Here is a 22,783-nt window from a genome sequence, read left to right as displayed (position 1 = left end):
TGGTTTCGGCTCGGATAGAATTAATTTTCTTAGCTAAACCACAGCATACTTGACAAACAATCACACTATCTACTTTTTTTCTTCTTCTTCTTTCAGTAAGGTAACATTAAAACAGTTTGCAACTGCAGAAATCCATTTTAAGAATATTGCACAAGACTCAAAAGGTGGAGACCGAAGAGGGAAGAGGAGACTGTGAGACAGTGGAAGAAAGTGTCTGAATTGGGAAGCAGTAGAATCTAGCCACTGCAAAAACATTAGTAATAATTAATATTTATACAGCAGAGGTGAATTCCCTTGGACATTCTCTTAATTGTAAATTAGCCTGTTAAGCAGGAATTTAGATGATGCACTGCTGATCTCATTTGGCCTGAAAAATCCCAATACAGCTACATAACAACTCTTTGGTTGCTCACTATAGCAGATGCTGGCAAAAGCTCAAGCACAGAAAAACCCAAACAAGACGTTTTTTGATCTCTCAACACATGTGTTCGCCACAGGTGTTTAACTGTGATATGTTCCCACTAAAAATCTCATTAACCTAAATGCTAGCAGGAGAAGTCTGTTTGGAAGCTTCCAGCACATTGGCTGTTTTCCTCAGGATGGAAAACTTCCAGTTGTGAACGTGTGGCCAGTACTACTTAAAAATATCAAAGTGATTATATCATCAGCGTGAGATGCCTGTTTCCCACGTTGAGCTCTGTTGTCCCTAGGTCCTCCTCCTAACCAATGAGGGCAGCACAAACAAGACATTTGCTGTGGAAATCAAACACAGACCTGGGGGAATGCAATTTGCCAATAGGCTGCTGAATAGAGGAGCTGTTGAACGAACAAAGACTCTCAAGAAATACCTGCCATCAAGCCACGGCTCCCCAGTGGCACATCTCTGCTACAGCTATTTATATCCTGTATTTCTGCAAGGCCAGATGCAGGAAAGTTAAATCAATTTGACTCAAAGCTCTTCTTTAGTCTAGAATCACACTTTACTTACCTAAAAATAAAAGAAGCTAGTAATCTTATGTTAGGATGTTTTTAATCCATTGTGCTTAGTATGTTTTAACGTAAGTGTGAAGCTATTCTCTATAAACAGAGAACAAACCATAATTCAGAGAGGTCAAGACTTAAATGTCCAATGGCTCTAGGGCTTTTGGTGCCCAATGAAAGATGCTTACAGCTCCGCCTTCAGAGGTTTGGACAGCTGGTACTGTAGGGCATATCCAGGGAAGCACAGCCAACCTTCCTACCCCCAGAGCATCATTCTAGTTACTCAGTCACATTGTCTCAAAAAATTAGGTGTTATTTTTCCCTCTGCCTGCAGTCCTGACTTCTGCCTCACCAACACATTATTCACTCCAATTTCCATTGCAAATTTGTGATGGTATCGACTTTTTCTTCTTATTAGTGCAGAAAAATTACGGTAAAGCACAGACTACCTGAAATCCTTAATGGATGATTAAAGTCAGCAGGCATGCCATGGAAATTTTCAGATTACTTAACCTCTTTTGTAAACCGAAGGCTAATATATGACCCAAACAATTACAGTCTGTGAACTTTCACAGACAGCCTGAAGGCAGCTGTAGAAGGTAGGACAGAGCAACAATTTGGAAAGAGCAGCAGGCAGTCAAGCACTGTCTGCCAGGATAAAGCTTCTCTTAGTTCATTAGCATCAAGAGGGAATCAGATAATTGGAATGCACTTTCACATGTATTCAGCTTTTGAAAATGCATTTGAACTAGGGTATTTTCTCCTGGGCATGGTATCACACTGCTAAAATAAATCTTTTTTTTTTAGTTCTTGATCTTAGAGAGGGAGGAGGGAAATAGGAGAGGTAAGTTTTCCCTGTAACATCAGCCCACCTGCACTGGAAACAGTCCTAAGGACCATGAATGAGAAGTGTCTGGGTTTTCGTTTACCTCTGCTCAGCATTTTCAACATAAGGAATAAAAAAATATATATATTAAAAAAAAAATCAATGGTGACTAGGGAAGGGCAAAGCAAGCAAATGGAGACTGGAACACAGGAGAGGATGGGAAAAATCACTTCAGGCTTCAGTAAGTGTTTCTGATGCAGTATTACAGCTTATTTAAATCAAAGCTTTTGAAGGGCATTCTGTTAAATGCACCATGTCATTTCTGTAATAGTGGAACAAAAGTTACTTAAAAAAAACAAAAAAAAGCAGCCTTTACAGTCACATGAAGCCAGACCTGAATAAACAAGTTCAACAATAGAGTGGTTCCTTCCAAAGCAAATTGGATGTCTTTTTTATCCTTTGTGTGCTGTTTAACTCAGGTTTAAGAAAACCAGAAAGCTGAAAGCTAGCTGATCTGCTGGTCTGGCTACAGCACAAATCTGTGAGACAAAGAACGGGTTTCTGACTTATCCTGGGGGGGGGGGGGGGGGGGGGGGGGGAGTGTGTGTGTGAAAGAAAAGCTAAGCAGCAGTCCCCCACACAGCTAACAAGGGCGAGATAGATCTTAATCCAGACAAAAGCAGTGTCAGGAGAAAGCACTTGCTAATTCATTTTAGAAATCTAGTGCTGACAGTGCGTGTGTTGACACACACCAAACCAGATGAGAGAAACAGAAGACGACAATGTGGGGAAAGTAAAAAATAAAAAAGATTCATTCAGACATTTTTCTTTTTAAATAATAGATATAAAATAATACTTTTTTCAATATATTGATTTAGATATTTTTTTTTTTTAATAAAAGGAATAAAACATTACTGTTTCCACTTGGGGCCACTTCTTCTCTTGCATGCTTATCCTTTTCAGAGGTGGTATTCAAGAACCTAAGATGGAATTGTCCGAATGAAAGCTCACCACAGATGTATCTGCATCTGGAGATGCAGTTAGTCATCCAGAAAATTCACTGAATCAGTCTACAGTCCCAGACCAAAAATCCCATTTCACTAGAAATATTTCTACTGAATTAAGCTAAATTTCTAAAGGTCAAAGGAGATTTTATTTTTGTAAATATATATGTCACACACACATATATACACAGCAGATGGTTTAATCTCACTGTCTCCTGTCTGTAATGGGATATTTTACGATAACCAATGCACACATCTTCCTCAGAATATGATATCAATGACGTACTGTGATTCACACTGTCACTAACCACAGAATATTCACTGAAACTTATTTTCCACCAATTTCCCCCACAACTAGCACAACAGTTATAGACAATAAATACATAATTAATATACACACCTTTGACACTAATAAGCTAAAATACTATTTGCTTACCTATATGGTCTCTAACATGTGAGCACCCAGGTCTTCTAAAAAACTAAAAAAGATTGTTTTGCCAGTAGCACTAACCATCCAAAACAATGATGAATTCTTCAAATTTACACAATATACATTTTTACCATCCTCTGCCAGGTATTTCTGGATAAATAAGTCTATTTTTTCAGTCCAGAAAAGTCAAGGCAGTGCAGCATCATTGCATACAAATGCCTACTTATAGAACATAAAGCTGCAAATGTACATAAGTTTTGAATATCATTACAAAAGGGAGCCATGGACGCATCCTGCTATCAGCTACAGAGGGTTCAACCTACAATGGACCCAAATGGAGCTTCTCCAGATTTACTCAGCATTAACACAGGCAGAGTATGGCTCATTTTCTCGATATCATTTCTACATGGTGAAATTAGTATAGAGGAAAAGTTTAGGCAAATGTCATGCATAATAAATTGTATTTTTATTTCTTCCATAAAGAGAGATGCTATAAGGAAAAGAGTACATTTTATATACTGTACTAGCGTGGGTGAGATTAATAATTTAACTGAAGTGTAGTGATATAAAATAACAATAAAATACAGATGTATGCTCAGACAAGAGTTTCAAAGGGATCCAATAGCATAGTATATGGAGACAGCCTGCTCTTACAGCCCATATGTCCCACAGGACTTGAGAATGATTGCTGATGGTTGCTTGAGAGTTGTTTTTCTTAGCTTTTGTACACTCTTGTTGTTGATAGTCTTCAGATGAATACACAGGGATTCCCACAACACCTAAAAAGGACTGAATATCTGAAGTATAAATGAACTGAAGTGAGAATCAACAAGATGGGCTGAGTTCCCAGCTCTGCTACCAGTAGCTGTGTGATCTTGACCAAGTCACCTCTTTTTCTGTTTCTGGTTCCCCTTCCGTCTTGACCATCAAGATGGTCAAGAAAATGGGTCCTTGTCACTGTGGGTCCTGGTCCTGTTGACACTCATCATTGTTCATTAGGTAGTTGAAGCTTACCCTGGGTGCACACAGTGCAAGAGCCATACGGATCACCAGTGAGTAGGGATCTATGAGGATGCTCATGTTCACATCGGGGAAAACTAGATGTTCATAAGGAATCTAACCATCTAGAAATCTATGTTGCTTCTCTGTATGGTGTGGGTAGTAAGGAGAGACGTGTGGGAAAGATTTGCTCAAGCCAAATGGAAGAGAGAGGGAGATACTAAGCATCAAGACTTTCTTTTTCAAATTCCTCAGTTTTTTTATTGCAATAACCTAATATCCTTAATTTGTACACATGCAAATAAATTATCTTTCGCAACAGCCTGAGGTAATACCTTTTTTCTGTCAAGGAAATCCTAGAGATCTCTGGCTTTTCAGGTTTCTTTTTCTTTAAGCATGGTCACAGATGTCCCCAAACCCCATTGATTTACCTCCTCATTGATTGCCTTTCCTCCAAAAGGTAGCACATGCAGATCTGCCTCAATGTCTTTGTACTAGACACAGTTAAAACACAACCTTTTTACTGCCTCAACTGGATTTAAAAAAAAAAATAAAATTGAAGGATGTCTTAAACTGGATATGTTTGTTTGATTGCTAAAGGTTGCTTTGTAATGTCACCTAGATTACATGCACTTACAGAGCATATTCAAGAGTAACACTATGGTTGTGTACGATGGCAGCATACACTGTATTAGATCATATACTATATCAACAGCAACCCTAAGCAATTCAATCCTAAACTCATTTAACAGTAGGCATTGACTGCCCTTGTTGGAAAATACCATCACTGGCCAATTTCTAGCATCTCACAGTAGCTTCAGCTGTCTCAGAGTGGGATATAACTATGATAGATGCCTGAAGTCTGGAAGGATGAGTACTAAATGGAGGAGTGGTTTAGTTTTCAATCTTTGGACAGTTTTGATGAAGTACTAATAAAAATGCTATAACACAGGTTTCGCTTGCAATTCTTCTACTATGGAAATTCGCCTACTGACAGCTTTATTAAGAATATCATGAGTTTTCTTTACAGCCTAGATCAACCTCAAGATGAAGGGCTTAAAAAGAGAAAGCCGTTTTCTTACCTGGTGATAGATTCAATCTGATTTAGATAATTAAAAGTGGGGAATAATTAATCCTGAATTCTTTTGCACAGTTACAGGAAGGAAAAAAGAAGTGGTAAATGTATTATTTAAACTCAAGGCAACAAAGCAGTGCAGATGAAAAGTTCAGAACAACTTTCATAAATAGCAATTATTTTTTGGTCAAGAAGGGTCTAGAATATACATTGTGGAAAAAAATCCCTAGGAAAGTCTAGAACTGAGCAATTTTCACATTATTTAGCTTTTGTGGGTTTCTACACCATCAACAAGATAATCAAAGCCAAAGGCATAAATAAAGTTATTTTTATGCCTGCACCTGGCTCTCCTGAAATATCAAGACTATATTTCTCTTGTACTGCATCTCTGTTTCAACACAGTGCCTTTTGGTGAAGTTATTCTCTCATGGGGTCTCTATAACTACTTTTGTTCTGCAGTGAACATCATGATTGTTCTCTTGTTTGCCTTTGTTCTATTACTCTTGGCAAAATTTAAAACAAACATTTTTTTTCTTTAGGAAAAGAAAATATATTATGAATAAATCTTTGAAATATTAATATATGATTATTTGATATTTTATTTTTCAGTATAAATAATTTACAGTGTATTGTGCTATTATTTATATAGTTTTTTTAAAAGATATATTGTAGCTTTCTTCTCTTCACAGAACTTGTGCAAAAAGGAAGAAAGATACAGACATTTCTAGTTCCAGGGTAAAACAATTGAAATATATACCTTTTGGCACATTTTAAGGAATACAGATAACAATAACAACATTTCCACATTGGCAAGTAGATTTAGATAATGGTATTACAACTCCAGACTTATAAAATAGGATTAAAATAAATTATTATAAATTAATACAGCTATGGCTTTCTTTTTAGCTACTGTGGGGTGGTTTATTTTAGTCAACATACGTAGTTATCACTGTATCCTGAACCAAAATGCTCAGGAGGATCCAGTTTGCCCAGAGCTGAACAAAGTCTGCACCTGTTATACCACTGTAGGCCACTCTGGGGACAGAGCCTCACCAAGGAGCCTGGATCTAGTTGAGAAATGACATCGGCATTTCCAAAACCATCCCCAATCCATGGGAGTGGCACTGCTGGACCTGGTAAGGGAAGGCCCTCCACGAGGCACCTCACTTACATTCTTTTTAAGGTTGCTAGAACAGAGTGAAAATCCAGGGTAGATGGATTTTAATATACAAGTAAATTTACATTTTGCTTATTGGGACACACACACACAAAAACCAAACCAAAGCATTTACAGTAGGGTTTTTTGTAAGCACGCTCACTTGAACTATGAAATGAGATATATTTGTTGTACAGATTTATCTTTATCTTTACTACTAAAGCTTCAGGGCAAACACCATACAAATATGTTTACCATCCATTCACTAATACAGATCATTACTATAAAATGATGCAGTTGTGCTCTGTTAAACCATTAGCTAATGTTTCATCAACATTCTCTTACATGCACTTTAAATCAGGTTGTTGAAAACAGTTGCAATAAATTCCTAAGCCACAAGTGGCCATAAAACCGTTTACACACACACAGCCTATTCTACTGTTCCTGGTCCTCTAAATCATTCAGGTCATATTTCCTGAACCCTAGAAAAAAAACTTGTTGGTGCTAAAGTATGCCAAATGGATACATGTCATTTAAGCTTTAAAATACTCTAATCCGTTATGGTGGCAACATATATTTTATTTCTAATGGGCTCAAAGTGAATCTTAAAAAAGATTTAATTAATTAGAGACATATGAATTAAAACATCACAAGTGTAGTACGAGACTGAAAGTCACTGTGGTTCACATAAACCCTGGATAATGATATGGAAAAATTCCTTTATTTGAGACATGAATAGATAAAGAGAACATTACAAAAGCTTTCCTTGTATGTTTTCAGGCTGTTGCTGAAAGTGTTTCCCAATTAGGATAAAAAGCCAAATTTAATTAAAATTCAGTCTTAATGTCCTGTTTACTTTTAGCTACAAAGGTTTTGCACTATAAAGATAAATATAGACTACCATTACCAAAAACAACTGCTTTAAAATTTATAAATGGAAGGTGAGAATAGGCAGATATACTCAGAACATTGTGTTTCAGATTTATTGCTATATTTTAAGGTTATAAAAGAATGATATGGCATTCAAGCCATCCAAGAGGTAATTTGCAATTCAGTACATTGTATTTTAATCAATAAATAATCATGAACAGAGGAGGACATGATTTCTCATGTAACTAGCCACTGCTGGATTCCAGGGAGCATGGATGCCGAATATCATAAAAAATAAAACACCGAGAGCTTTGCAGGGGGAATGCATTATCCTGCTGTTTTGAGGTGAGGCTTTGATTTGCAGAAAAAAAGAAAAAAAAAAAGAAAAAAAAAAATGTATAATGTTTCCTGATAAATTTTAACTTCCTGTCTTAAACAGATTTATTGTAAGCCATTGGGAAAGAAAAATAAAGCCATATTTGTTTTCTCTTCTACACTATCAGTTTAAGTAGTGTCCCTAGCTACTTCCAAACTGGTTATCAGCTCAAGGAATTGCTTATTTTTTTGTAAAATAATGGTATTTGACCATTGCATGTATTTTGTGCTATATCCATCTGCGTCTTCAAACACTTACCTACCAAGACTGAGTTTAGCCTTGCCTCACTGGTGTTACACAGAAATAAAGCACGCGGGGAAAGAGGGAAAGCACCTGTGCATCCAGGCACAGCCCTGAATATAACATCCTTTAAATGAGAAAACACCGTCCCAGAGCAAAATCTTCCCCAGGGGATACCTACAGCATCCTCCCAGAAAGTTGCTCCACTTGTTTCATTCAACCCAAATCAGGTAAAATAGATAGCTCTGCTTCTCCTGGCAGTGTTGCCAAAGTAGCCCCACGGTCCCTGCCATCCTGAAACCGGCCTAGGAGGATGGGGGTAGGTTATTGGATGGGGGTAGGATGGGGATGGTGGGATGTTACCTGTTACGCAGGTAACACGGAGGACAGAGCCGCAGCAGCCGCAGCAGCTCTCCTCAGGCTTTGCGCAGAGGTACCCAGTGCAGCGGTACCCAAGCTTGTTTCAAAGAACATGCACCACCTCACCCCAAGCCATATCTGGACTGAGCCCTGGCCACCTAGCCCTCACCCACCCACCACCCAGCTCCCTGCAAGCTCCAAGCCATCTCTGTGCCTCCAGCGACAGGAGGCTGAAGGGACTGTGTATCACAGAAAGAGTCCTCACTAAGCTGACATCGGTGGCAAGACTTCAAGAGAGTCTGCGTTTCACCCTTAGCTCATGGGCAAGAGGTGGGAGGACTGAACAGGACGTGGGGCAGATGAGTAGTTACCAACAGTTACTCTCCGGGCCTCCCACGTAGAGAAGCAGCAAAGCTGCTAGAAAGAGACTCCATCTGCTCCTGGTAGGGAGCAAAAACATAAATAACACCGTATGGCCAATGTTATCCAAGGCAGCTGTTAGATCTAAAAGAATCCTAATATTACAGTATTCTGCAATCTGCACATAATATTTATACAGAAGGTGATCCTAAAGAATTTCTAAATTTAGTTTTTAAGCTAATGTAAACTTGAATATTTTATCTGTAAATATAGAGGGGGGAAAAGCTACTGCAGTACTTCAGAAAACAGCCCTGCTTGGTATCACTGCATAGTGGCATTTTACCAGAATGGATCCACATATCTGTACACAGGCAGACTGATCTAAGTAGGTGGCAGAGGGCATTTCCCTCATGCACTTCAGATTCAGCTTCATCACTCAATAACCTGTTTGCACAGGTTGTTTTGAGTAGAGTTGCAAGGACTCTAGGTGATGGCTGAGAATTTAAAGTCAGCTTTGTTAATCTCTGAGCTCCTAAATCAGAGAAAAAAACCTATAGTATGCAAATATTGTTCCCTTGGAACCACATTTACTTAGCTGCTGATGAGCAAGGAGGTAAAGTGCTGTTTCTTCCTGGGTTTTTTGTGAAGCAGCACAAATCCTGTGCTGCGATTCTTCCCGTAGCTAGCAGACTACAGCTGTGTCAAATGCTGGGATAATCATTTACTCCAGACTATGAATGATGCAATGGGGGGGGGGGAGAAAAAAAAAAAAGAAAAAAACAGAAAGAAAAAAAAAAAAAGACAGCATTCCCCCATTAAAAGGAATAAACCTTCAGATTAGCATATACAAAAATATCTTAAAACAAAGATTGCTCCTAAAAGCTCTCTACATTTTACAAAGGGCTGATAAATACTGCTTCATGTTCTCCCATCCAGGTAAACATAACATGTCAGTCTATAAACATCACTTTGAAAGATCTCATAATATAGGCTTTGATTTAGCAGAGCGGTTAAGCATGCAGGAGCCCATAGGTGTATACGTAAGGGGTGGGTTTATTATTGAAGATGAAAAGGACATACAAACAAGTGCTTTGCTAACTGCAGCTGTAGTGAAATTCTTTTCAGAAACTGCTACCTAACAAGAACATTAAGTGAGTGATCTTTTTCTCTTCATTTCATCAGGATTTATCACCTTTGATTAGAGCTGAGTGACTAGCATTTCTTTGACAGATTTAAACTTTTGCTTTATATGACTAATTTGTATATAGCTTCTGCTATTGTTCATTTAGAAAAGACACCCATTATTTTTTTAGCCCCACCCAGGGGAAAATAAATAAATAAATAAATAAATAAATAAATAAATAAAGCTCTTCTGATTTCTATTGATCTATTCTTTAACTGCAACTACCAGAAAGAGTTGTGCAAACAATCATTCAGGCCACTGGTTGTTCAAAACTTCTTTGCTCTAACTGTGGTTTGACATACCATATGGATGTTATCCAATTAATCCAAAGGATATTTTGGGTTTTTTTCTTCTTAACTGTAAGATCGAAGCCCATGGGAAAGAGATGAGCCCTAATAGCTATTGAACAGTGACTGTTCAGTAGCTGTTGTTGGTTGAGCCTATTCTAGCAACCAAATATGACAACAAAATAAAGTATTCTGAGAAGTACATCCAAAAGTTTTGTTATGCATGACATGCTCTTAGGTGGTCTTTGAAACACACAGAATCTGCAAGTGATGCAGTACAGAGCTGCTGACTTCCCATGAGAGGGGCTGGGAGCATACCACTGTGGTGGTTTTAGACTCAGATTTCCACACTGTCTTGTACGACACTAATTTTCTTTATGTGCCCCCCCCCCCCCCCCAAAAAAAAAAAAAAACCACCAAAAACCAACCAATATACCATCCCAACAACAACAACAAAACCAAAAAAACCCCACCAAACAGATTTAAGGTCAATAGGGTTTTTCATCACTCTCCCGATAGACATTTTCCATTAAATTTTACCCCAGAAGTCCTGCATGCAAGTATAGAGCTACTGACAGACACATTTAGAAGTGTTTCACAAGCATATTTGTATGTCATTTTGAGGTATTTTTGGTTGTTGATGCACTGGGTCAGTATCGCCTTCCCTCAGTGATCCTCTCCTAGGTCTGTGATTTTCATTCTCCACTGTAATGTCCAAGGACAGCAGTATCGTTTCTTTTGTTCTTTTTCATTTTCTTCCTAGAAATTACCAGTTGAACTGCAGTAATTCACCATGTGAAATGTTTACTTTTAGTGCTGACCCCTCTAGGGCAAGAACATTTGCTCAGGCACAATCAAGAAAAAGCAGCTGATGATACACTCAAGACCTATAATGGAAGTACCTGTTTATACACTGACACATTGCAATTTAAAGACACATTGAGAGTAATTTGTGACCCAGGGTCTCTCACTACAACAACGGAGATAGTGAAAAGCAAGGACCAAATCTAGACTATGAGGCTGCAAAGGAAATGCTCCCAATAATATTGAACATTAAATCTTCAGTGTCTTCTAAAAAAAGAAAAGTCATTGCGTTGTCTGATTTGGATCCCTAGGAGCATTAGAAATGGAGTCAGCACTAATAGAAGTAGCAGACATCTCATCATCTACAGACACCAGCATCAGAAAAGGAAGGTACATTTGGAAGGAAACCAGCAACTAATCAGGTGTCCCAATTTAGACAGAACCTCCGTATGAATGCTTGAATGAGAAGACTCAGAATGAACTTCTGGAAGAGACAGCTAAGCTGCCATTAGCATTAACTGCCCAGATTGCTTTCTGAAATTCTCTGACCTGCTGAAGCAGCTCAGTTATGCCTCAAAGTAAAATACTCCAGTCTTCCCCCAAACCACCTGTCATTCAGTTTCCAGGTTCATTAGCACAAGCAAGGAAAATCTGCACTTCAGCAACAGAAATCTCAGCTTGGCTGAGACAGATCCACAAACAGATGCAGGAGCAGAATCTCATGGCTCCTAAAAGCTCCGCTCAGTATTTATTGCTGAACTGTTTATGCAGTTATAGCACACAATGGCTTGGTGAAGTACTTATAGCCACTTGAATATCTTTGTAAGTTAAGTAATCAGATGTCACCAGAATGCAAACAAAGGAAATGATGGAAGCTCTCACTGAGGGATTTTTGTCTTACCTTTCCCTTCCTCTCAAACATTAAACATCTTGAAAAATACTTGACAAACTCCAATGTGATACTAAGCTTCTTTCTCCTGGGGATGCCATCAAAAAGATTAAAACCCAAAAGTAACTGTCCAATTTTATCTCTTTTAGATTATTAAAGCTGAGATCTATTTTTGGCTTCAGCTGCTTATGTGAAAAGAGAGTTTCAGGAAGCTTTCTGTCTGAGCTGCTCCATCTGAAATATTCAATAAGATACTGCTATTTTTATTTCTCTCAATCTCTTTCTTCACCTACAACAATGACTTAGCTAAAGCTAAACTAGTTTCCCAGGAATCATTCCACATTCACAAGCAGGCTTTCCCTGGCAAGGCTACCACATGTCCTTTGCTTCCTAGACACAGCCTCTTCTTCCACCCTTTCATGCCAGGTCTACCTGTTTTTCCAGACAAATATGGGCAGGCAAAATATTGGTAAGTGTGGCCTGGTGGATCTCAAAGTCCCATCTGGGATGGGATATTTTGCAAAGAAAATGTCACAGAAGAGGAGTTTAATTCCTGGTACGATGCTTGTTCACATCTTGACCCAGGGGAAACAAGGTGTTTGTGGCTGTGGGTGAAAAAACTGTTTTTTTTTTTTTAACAAGTTTCAATAAAAACTCCAAAAAGTATAAATTCAATTAATTTCTGGTGTCTAAATTGAATCAAAAGGGTTTGTTCAGCTCAGCACCTGACTGGTGGCAATGGCCCTGAATGAGTGGTGTCAAAAATTATTCAGGTGTCTTATGCCTCGTTTTCTTCTATCACTTTGGCTCCCCAGGTGAGCTGTTGGGGTGCTGGGCATTGCTGAGTCGCAGCAGTTGGCATCCTACACTTTGGGGAGCTGGCCTCCCGCCCATCGAGCAAAGGGCTCTGACGGACTCTCAGCACCAAGCCGCCGCAGCCTGCAGCCACTGTGCTGGCTCCCTGCCTTACCTCTGCTGCAGGTCACTGCCCCATCTCCCGTCCATGAGGACAGGGAGATGCACGGTTCCTCAGGCCCTGCAGTTCCCTTTTTTATATTCACCAAAACTGCAAATAACATCACACATTCCCTTTCATAGCCAGTTCAATGATGAGTGCAGGAATCTCCAGTAACCAGCCAGGAGGTGGCAACACTTCAAACCACAACAGTCTTCACCCCGTGAATGTGAGTTGAAGCCTGCAGAGGTTGGTCACCACCAGCTGACTTGCTCTGGAATGTTTCAACTCATTTTGTCAAAATGAGGTTTTTGATTTAGGAGAATCTACCCAGAATGATGTGCAGACTTCCTGATTTCCACCCCCCCAAAACCATCAAATATTTATCCGGTGGGATTTCCCAGCACTGCTTTCTGCAGGAAGCTTATCCTCCCATGCAGCATCATGGTTCCTCTGTTCTTGGCCAGAGCACTTGAAGTGCAGAGGGCAAAATGAGATTAATAAAAAGAAAGAAGGTCAAACCTTCCGTTAAGTTCAAGAGTTCAGTTTTGCAGTTGAGTGAAGTAATTTCTCATTCCCACTTAAATTTGTTCCTCCAGCACTAAAGCTTACTAAATAATTATACTTAAAACAATCCTGATGAAATCTTTTATACTTTAAGAATTAGAACATCAATTCAATTAAACAATGATTGCAATATACTGATTTATCTCCATATCCTTCTCACCAGAAAAAAAGTCTGCTTAATGATGTCAACTTTAAAAATATATTCAGCCAGTTAATTTTTACTGAAAGCCAAAAACCTTCTTCCAGTTATGTTCCTGTGACTTTTACTGGTTTGACTTACTTGGTCTACTGAAAATAGATCTGTCATAGGGAAAAAAGTCAAAAGTGTAATTTTCATTGATGGAGCCAAAGCCTTAATAAAAGATCATGGAATTCCAGACTTACATTTCCTAAAGAAGTGTTGGTAAAGAATAGCAATGATCTTATCCAGAAGAGATTTCTTAAGCCACTATTAGACATTACAATGTAAAAGTCAAATAAGAAGGAGGAAGATATCTTGGCATGTCTTTCCTCTTTTTTTGACTTAAAGCAAATAAAACACTCATTTCAGAAGATAGAACTACAGAATTATTCAAAAGCAACTGAAACTAACATATTTTGATATTTTCAAACAATACATAAAGTTGATATACTTTTCTGCCTAAGGTTTTTTTGGTGTGTTGTTTTTTTTTTTTAAAACGGTGATGAAATGAAAATGAATGAGTGCTTATTCAAAGCAAACATTTTCTCTAGCCTCTGGTGCCTCTGCAATTGCATGTGAGACTTCACATTAGACTGGTATAGTTTAAGCACTAGCCTCTCATTAATGTGCAAGTGGTAACTCCAGCATTCAGATCCTCTGCAGAGCTATTCAAATGAGGAAAAGAAGGCATTTCTTTATTTCCTTTCTCAGAAGCACCTCACTTAAATAGTAAGTAGGGCATGCCCAAAGAGGATGTCCCCAATTACAGAGCATTTTACTTACATCAACAAATTCACACTCAGAAAATGATCCAAGTCTACCAATATACAAATTCTGCCTAATGTAATTTATAGTAGCAGTTTCAAAGGCACACTTGCATTAGAGGAGACAGCAGCACAGGTCTTCCAGCTAAATGCACTTAGTTCATCACTTACTGCAGCATCAAATGTTTAATCCACTGAAGGATGGGGTTTTGGTTTACTCTTACCAGCCATCATTACAACAGTAGGCACCTTGAATTACTTGCTCATATGCAAATACACAAAAGTGTCAAAGCCATTAATCTGAAAACAGGTTTCCTCAGAGCCAACCAACACTTACTTCTGGTGGATATTTACGTGGCTTATACACCCACTTTAGAACTAAGTTTGCTCATTATGATGGTTGGACTTGGCCTTCAAGACATGTCTTCTTAATACAGGGAGTTATGTGAAGAGAAGCTGCTGCAGATTTTGCCATTATTAAATTGTGAATGAAGAATAAGGTGATGGAGAAGAGAGAACAAGTTGGTCTGCAATCAATCACATGCCTTTCTAAAGTGCACTTTGTTAATCTTTCAGGAGAAGCTTTTGTATTCCTAAATCCTCTACTCGGAATCAAGTAAATATCACCAAGGAACTCTACAGAGGTATCGTAACAGACCCTCTAGTAGCAGAGCACTAGTTTATGAGGCCAGAAATGTGGTGGTTTAAATCTGTGCAACACTTGAAATTTACAGCATAATTAGCATGTAGTAATCATGGGCCCGGTCTGTGGTGTACCAACGTAGTGCAAGTTTTTCACTAAACTGCCTCAGCTGCTGGTGTGAGGGTGCATCTGAGCCAGGATTCAAACTAACCATGGGATCTGAGCATTTTCTCCTGCAGCAACAAAGCTGACCTAGTTTAAACACCTCCTTATTTGACTTTCAAGCCTTATCTACATTCTGCACCAAAAGAATCATATTCCTAGAGAAGGTCATAAAGAATTCCCACCACCACCGCTTCCCATGCAACTTTAGTCTTAGCCTCAGACAGGAGGAACTAATGTTGCCGATGCACTGCTACTCAGGGATTACACTCCACACTCTCGAAGCAAAAGCCCCGGAAAAATACTTTAAATTCCAGTCATCATGCACTAAAATTTGAAAACGGCAGAAGCCTCCATATGCTTTTCAGGGATCAGGGGAAAGTAATCTGAATATCAAGTCCCATAAGTTCTTTCGAGCAATCAGAGATGGAAATTATGCATTCGTTCTACAGCATTCCAATGTGTATTTTGATGCGGCATAAATTAATTGTCTCTGCTAATTTACTCCAGTTACTTCACAGCCTTGTTAATTAGGCAGCTTTGTGTAGCATTATTGTTCCAATTCCTTCAGAATAACAGCTTCCTTTGCTGTCTTTTTTTTAACTCACTGAGCATATAGATACGTACAACATGTCAAGAAGTAAATCTAGACATACTTGTGGGAACAAATTCATCAATATCTTATTAAGAGGCAAGATTTACTTCTCACTTATCCACCAGCATGATTCCACACTTCTGCTCTTGCAGATGCCTCCCTACTTTCTGTGTCCCTGTCCAGAAATGGAGCCAGGGATCCAGGGCAGTGGTTGCCCTTCCTTTCCCCTCCAGGCCCTCCCCATTTCTACATCTATATCTAAGACAGGAGGGAAAGGAAGAGAAGCAGGAGCTCTCCAGCAAGCCAAGCGTAGGCAAAACATGGCCCTGAGCTAGGAAGTGGGAGGTTACCAGTAACAGCCTACTGTGATAGTAGTACGTAGTTTAACTGAGCTGCTTCCAAAACAGCCTGCTTTAACTAGGTACCTAAGCTAGCTCAGCAGGGCTCACAGCTTTACAGATGCTCTCTGCGAGTAGGAACCTGTCGCGGATGGAGTGAGCATGCACTTCACTCGTTAGAGAGAAGTAAAAATATAGTTTACTGATACAGAATAGGGAGTTAACAAAGTTCAATGCGACAGTGTTTTAACAAGATTCGATGGCGAGGTGCACTCGATTATTTACTGCATAGAGGACAGGGTCAGACAAAACTGTCAGGGAGACCCTCCCGTTGAGTCATGAGGTTTGGAAAAGGATCCCCTTGCTTTCTAAACTCCTTCTCAGAGAGGAGTCTAGGTGCGGCTAGATCCAGTCCTAGTCCCAGACTTGGTCAACGGTTTATATCTAAAGGATTATATATGTATATGCACAATCAATCCTTTATATCACTTAGCTAAGATTTCAAAGTTTAGCATGCTATTAGTCACTTACCGAGGATCTGTTGCGGCAAGGAATCTCTCAACCTCGAGGAGTAACCTTGAGAGGCGTCCCTGCTCAAGGGGAGATCCTGGCATGCAGCCCACTGCCATGCAGGAGAGCTCCAAGGGCTCTTGGGCTGCTCACTATTTATGGGGGGTAAGATGATTGACTCATAGTCATATTTGCATGCCGACCACAGGTTTTAGTTTCTTGGGTAGGTGCACAACACAATAGCCCTAGGCACAACACAATAGCCCAACACAGGCTATTGTTGGGCTAATAGCCCAACCCTTAGGATATTGTGTTGTTATCTGTCTCCTGAATCCACTTTGAGCCGATGGTGACCAGATGCATCCATTTACAATCACCACTGGTGGTTATCACCTAAGCAGGGTTGCAGGAGATAAAGGTCGAGGGCGGGGAAGCACACCGTCACAGAACCAAGCTACTCAGTTCAACACGTGCTTTAGCCTCGCCTGTAGTGCAAGCACTGCTGCATTTGTAGCTCGAGTAAGCACACTCCACTTTTACAAGATCTGTACAAGTTAATACAACAAGCACTTTCAAGCCATGTTTCTGCAATACACAATAACTACAAGTATTCCAAGGTTATATTGCAAAACATAGCAGGGAATAAGAAGATTGCTCATAAATCTCAGCCTCTGTCCAGAACAAAGACAAATAAAGATACAGAGCTATTCAGTCCAGCCTTGAGCAGACAATGCCAACTGGTCCTCAGGAAAAACTTTAAAGAAAAAAACCCTGCTTCTTCCCCTCCCTTTTAACTGATGAAACTGGAGAGGAAAGAAACTGAAACAGCCTTTGATAAGCCCCTATTAGTTGCTGTCTGGATGCCAGCTCCCCTCACCTGCAAAGGGCAACAAAAAAGAAAGCAAGGCAGCACCCCACATGGGAGATGGCTCACCGTGTAAGACTGATTTCCTCCAAGCAGCTGAGCTAAATGAAGGCATGCAAGCCCTAATTAAGGAGACTGGGCTAACTCCTGCTTCAATTAGCATGGGCTAGCAAGCGTATTAGCATATAAACCTTTCTATGGCTGAAAAGCAGCCCTCACAGAAAAATGGATGCCTGTCATGTACAAAGGAGTAGAACAGAATCAAGAAGAATTAAGTTAAAGGGGAATACTCAAAAGGGAATGTCCTCTAGCTACTGAAGCTCAGTTACTTACGTGTATCTCTTCTCTGCTAGCTGTGTGCAAACTCCTCTTGCCCTGGCAAATCTGTGTAGGCTCAAGGCAAGACCCATATAGACCCAAGTAACGGAAAAAAGCCCTAGTTTCTGGGGGGTTGGCACACTGGCTTACATGTCCTCATGTTAGGAGTCTGCAAAATAAGCTGTGAAGAAGATGGTCTCTGGCACAGGCAAAGCTGAAGGAGAAGAGATTCCTTACAGAGAGGGTGCATCCAGGGAGAAAAAGTGGTGCCACGCTAAAGAGAAGAATAGCTGGGGCAAACTCAAAGGTCTGGGGGCTTCCAGGAAAAATACCAGCCTTCTAACACTGTAGAGAGATGCAAAAGAGGTCCCGTGCAAGTATTTGCTGCCTGAGTCCTCCTTCCACCTTCCTTTTGTGCACAGGCACAAAAATGCATGGGAATGCTGTAATACATTTAAGCACTACTTTTATATATATGTGTGTTGAGGGGTTTTTTTCATGGAAAGGTGTTGCACTTTATGTTAGTGTAAAGTTTGTAGTTACCTCTGCTGTTTTATGCCACCTCTGCATGTCACTTTAAGGCAAAATGACAAAGCAAGACTTCATCAAGGTTACAAGATATTTGTGGGGTTGGACCACTCTGCTCCTCGGTGCTGGCACACTCCTTTTCCAGCTGGAATCATAAATCATAGACTCATTTAGGTTGGAGAAGACCTTTAAGATCATCAAGTCCAACCATTAACCCAGCACTGCCAAGTCCACCACTAAACCATGTCCCTAAGCACCACAGCTACATGTCTTTTAAATACCTCCAGGGATGGTGACTCAGCCACTTCCCTGGGCAGCCTGTTCCAATGCCTGACAACCCTTTCGGTGAAGAAATTCTTCCTAATATCCAATCTAAACCTCCCCTGGCACAACTTGAGGCCATTTCCTCTTGTCCTGTCACTTGTTACCTGGGAGAAGAGACCAACCCCCACCTCGCTACAACCTCCTCTCAGGGAGTTGTAGAGAGCGATAAGGTCTCCCCTCAGCCTCCTTTTCTCCAGGCTAAACAACCCCAGTTCCCTCAGCCACTCCTCATAAGACTTGTGCTCCAGAGCCTTCACCAGCTTCGTTGCCCTTCTCTGGACACGCTCCAGCACCTCAATGTCTCTCTTGTAGTGGGGGGCCCAAAACTGAACACAGTATTCGAGGTGCCGAGTACAGGGGCACGATCACTTCCCTAGTCCTGCTGGCCACACTATTTCTGATACAAGCCATCACACAGGAAAATTAAGTATAAACAAGAAGAAAAGTATGGAGGGATCTTTCTTACAATACTACAGAACTATAAATGTAAAGCATATATTTCTACCCCAACTGAATATATACTTTACCATACCAAATAGCATACACCTGTGGACTTTTAAAGTAAAGTTTCCCTTTGGTTACAACTATTTTATAAGACCTAAATTTCATCACATGTTTACCTGTGTGTTATTCTGTGTTGTAGTTGTGATAAATCTGCTATGTACTTAGCAGGGAAAACTCTTGCATTGTACAGCTGGTTTAGAGTTGGTGTTGCAAGTTATAAAATAACTAAATGATTATAAGATTATATGATTAAGAAAAGAAAGAATTCTCCTTATTCCCTTGTATCTTAGGTCAGAAGTTTGTCAGGATTATCCATTAAAACCTGGAAAGTCCTGTCCCAAGAGGAGGGGGTAGCTGTGCCATAAGGCCCACGCAGAGGACAGGCAGGCTGTCCCAAAAGCTGTCTGGGAGACAGGCTACGAGCTGTAACGCCACTGAACAGGGGAGGTCTGTGCTCAGGGACAGCACACACACATATCTGGGGTGGGCAAAGGAAACACAGCCCAAGCCAACCATCTATCTGATCCTGGATATATCAGGAAAAAAAGGAAGCAAGGCCAAGACCTCTCCAGCCTGGTTTCTTAGGGGCACGATGGGGACTGGGCAGACCAGCCCCGGAGAGGTGGTTTCCCAGCCCCACATTGTTCCCAGCTCCGAGGGGACGCAGCACACCTTAGCACATCAACTGAGCTGCGCTCCAAACAGCACCACCACCCACAAAGGAGAAGCAGCCTTTTTTGAACATCTCAAGACTATCATTTCTTCCACCTTAAAAACGCACTTCTGCAGCTTGCCAGATAATTCACTACCTCCTGCTTCAGTTTTTTGTTTCAGAGGATGAGCTGGAGGCAGGCGATAATAGCCATGAAGATTAAAATGATCCAAGGATTTAAGGTCTGAGTAACAATAGGGAATTGTATTTATATTAGTATTTCCCACCTAAGAACTGGAGGATCAACTTTTTGGAGGTCTTCTGCAGCTTGCTGTTCACATATGTTATTTAAAACCAGTTTGGGCTATCAGTCATTTCAAAGACAGAATTCCCAAAAATACATTGCTCTTCTCTTACTGTTTTGCCTTTCTAATGATGCATCGTGTACATACATGAAGATTCCTGCTCTTCTCCAAAAATATTCTTCTAAGTATTTCTAGCAGATAGGTTGCATGAAGTGAAACCTCAGCATGAACGGATTTTACATTCCCTCTTCTTTTTTTGCACGATAAAGACCTTGGTAGATCCAAGCCCTATTTTAAGGTTATAGAGCCATAATAAAGTTGTAATAATACAGTGGTGCAAAAAATTTATTATATGTCAAACGGAACTGAATAGTCTGCTGTATCAAATATAGCCCCATTTAAAGAGATTTGAATAAACACCCAACAACAAAAGCAGAATCAGGCTTTACTGGTTATATGCTGAACATGCTTTAATGCTTTAGAATAACCAATGAAATATTGGTAAAAGAAAATAAAAAAAAAAAGAAGACCCTGCAGACATCTTATCCTTTGTATTTTGTTGAGAGAGACAGGATATTTATTTGGACAGAAGGATTAACAATGGACTTTCTCAGGGCAGGACTCCTGTGGACATCCCTGCTGACCATTCACGCTGTCTTTGCCCATGAGGATCTTCAGCTCCCCCTGAAGTCAGTGAGGGTCTGTCAGTATGTTTATTTGTGCATTGAGTCTCCCTAACAGTCAGTGCCTCCTGGAAAAAGAGAAATAAGTGAAGTCCCCATCCAGACCAGGGGCCAGGGTCAACTTTAGGGTAGAATGCATTGCCTCAATACTCTTACTACGGTGCCAGACTGCTTTCAGGACACAATCTCTAAGTGTCTGTGTGGGTGGCTCTGTCGACAGGTCACTGGCAGCCCAAAGGAGTGATGTCGTCGGTGCATACATCCCTAAAACCATATCGGGATGTAGGGAAGAGTCAGGGAGAGGCTAGAGGAAGCATAAGGAAGAAAGATTTAGAGAGTGTCAAGCAAAACAACTGCAAAATAAAGAAACACACCCCTTGTAAATGCCTTTGGCCTAACATGAGTGCACTGGGACACAGTCCCATTCAAAACAGTGATGCTTACGCTGCTGCTGAATGTATCCCTTCCCACAAGTATTCGTCAGGCAGCAGGTTCAGTCACTGCTCAGAGCTCAGGATGCAAATTCTCTACAAGATTATTTCAGCCCCCAAAACTCATTGTAGTGTCAGAAATTATGGTAGTTCCTATTATTTATGATCTCCAGCTCTATGGCAACCTTAGTAAAGTCATTGCATTGATATGTGAATATGTCATTTTATAATTACTCTAATTTTATTTTAGAAAGTAAAGTTCCTCATTATGCACTAATCAGACTTCTAATCCCTCAGTGCTCCCTTCTCTCCCCTCCTTAGGGAAGCCATAGAGACTTATCAAATATGCCACCTCCTTTTTTTTTAATGTGCTTATAAGAAGTCATCAGATAAGAGGCACTCTGGCATCAGAAAAATGATTAAGCTATTTACAGTGAATATATCCACAAATGAAGATACTATTAATTCGATAAAATCTATATTAAAAGATCTATTTTTGAATAACAAAGCCTCCTTCTCAATTATTTTAAAATCTAGGCATTATGCATTAACTATAAAAGTTACAGTCACATTACTTCCTTGGCATGTAATAAACAGAAAGCAAACTTCTTGTTTCCTGATGAACACAAGAACAACCATGTTGGGTAGAATCAAAGGCATCCTCTCTAAGGCACTGAAGAGAGTGTATGGTCCCAGATGTACCATCCAGCTTTTGGCAACCAGTAACTCAGGAGCCTGGTAAGCTGGGAGCTTTATCAAGCCTTATAAGCCACAGATGACTTTAAAAAAAAAAAAAAAAAACCACCACCAAAAACAGTAACACCAGACCTGGCCACCCATCCATATTAACTACAGTCTGCAGCCAGAAATAGATGCTTGTGGTGAGGCATGTAAAACCTGAGGCAACTGGTAGCTGGTAACATCTGACTTATCTACCTAAGATTCAGGAAAATATTTGAATATATGTACAAGTCCATCTCTCCCGGACGCTGCATGTCATCGTAATGTTGACTGAAGTGTGTGCCAAAATGCTGTGTGCCAAAAGGGATGTCATTCAAAACAAACCCAAAAATTATTTCTCCTTTCTAAAATATGGATTTCTTTTTTCTTTCTTCTTCCTTTTTTCTTGTTTTTTTTGTTCACATTCAGGTAAATGTAATAAAAATCTCTTCAGATGTTTGTAGCTATGGGTCTCCAAATTATTGGTCAAAAAGGAATCCCTCTTTGGATTTTCAGCTTCTTAATTTCATTGGATAACAGTTACTTGTTCCTGCATCCTCTGGAGGGTGAACAGAAATGGAAATGTGTCCTCTATTGTTTATTGACTGTGTCCCAGAGATATTGTTTCGTGTTGCTTTTAATCTTTCTTCTTTTCTTTCTCTTCATCTAAGGAAGTTTCACATGCTGCTAAGCATGCTTGCTTCTCTGAGCAATTATTTTTGAGAAATCCTTTCTGAGACAGCAGTAGAACAGTACATGTTGTTCTAGGTGAGGCTATCCGTGACTTTCCCAATTTACATGATGGCCTTCTCATTTTCAGTATTATTTCTCATCTTATTCATCTTAATCATCCAACTGTTTTAACTTCCTTGTGTCTATTTATTCATTTGCTTTTGCT

This window comes from Mycteria americana, chromosome 2 (assembly GCF_035582795.1).
Source record: "Mycteria americana isolate JAX WOST 10 ecotype Jacksonville Zoo and Gardens chromosome 2, USCA_MyAme_1.0, whole genome shotgun sequence".
NCBI lineage: Eukaryota > Metazoa > Chordata > Aves > Ciconiiformes > Ciconiidae > Mycteria > Mycteria americana.
The sequence above is the reverse complement of the archived record's forward strand: the minus strand, read 5'-3'. Positions refer to the sequence as shown.